The sequence below is a fragment of the Dendroctonus ponderosae genome, unplaced genomic scaffold, assembly GCF_020466585.1.
Source record: "Dendroctonus ponderosae isolate FM_Combo_2020 unplaced genomic scaffold, Dpon_F_20191213v2 Dpon_F_20191213_1, whole genome shotgun sequence".
Taxonomy (NCBI): Eukaryota; Metazoa; Arthropoda; class Insecta; order Coleoptera; family Curculionidae; genus Dendroctonus; species Dendroctonus ponderosae.
Window position 1 is genome coordinate 29,974,886 of NW_026017110.1, and position 1,048 is coordinate 29,975,933.

The window sequence follows — 1,048 nt, forward strand, 5'->3', positions numbered from 1 at the left end:
GGCGCCCAATTAGCCTTCTGCCCACCTTCTCGAAACTTACGGAGAATTTCTTCAAAGAAAGACTCTTGGACAAAATCTCCCACAACAACGGAATCCCTCACGAACAATTTGGCTTCATGAGAAATCATGACTCCGAAGTGGCCAGACCAGTGGAGGACGCCGCGGTTGGACTCCAGGAAAAATCCTCCACGGGGATTATTCTCCTGGACATAGCAAAAGCGTTTGACACTGTCTGGCACGAAAAAATAATCTGAAAATTGGCCAGCCTCTACAATCTGCCAACTAGTTTTGTGCAGTTTGTGGCAAGCTTCCTGAAAGACAGAAAATTCCGGGTCCGTTTAAACAACCACCTTTCCACGTTAAGAACTGTGGATGCGGGAGTTCCGCAAGGATCCCCCCCTTTCCCCATTTCTTTACAACACCTACACAGCCGACATCCCAAAATACCCAGACACCAAAATTGCCCTGTTTGTAGACGACACCTTTCTCTACTTTACAGCCAAAAACCCAAAATACATTCCTCTCAAACTCCAAAGACACTTAGACAAACTCACAGACTGGACAGACACTTGGAAAATTAAAATCAACGCGGAAAGAACCCAAACACTCATGGTAACCACAAAACCCACCGACAAAGTACATAAATAAACACATCACTCTACATAACGAAAACATCGCCTGGTCCAAATCAGCAAAATACTTAGGCATCTTACTCGACAAAAAACTAACATTCCCCTTAACTGGGATTAGCTCCGCACCCCCCCCTGCACAATCACCCATTTTCACCCCCACACCACCCTTATACCTCGAAACCCCTTTCTCCCCTCCCCCCCAGCGGAAATGTCAGCAACACAAATATTTTACACAAATTATAGTAATCACATTCAGATAATCACAATCACCACATTACGCAATTTTACCGGAATTTTGCTATAAAACCCGATAAAATCAACCAAAATGAAACAGTTCCACAATGTTGGCGAATTAGTTAAGTTGTGAAAGTGCGGAGCCAATCGATATCACATTACCAAGATGCAGCTGGACGGTG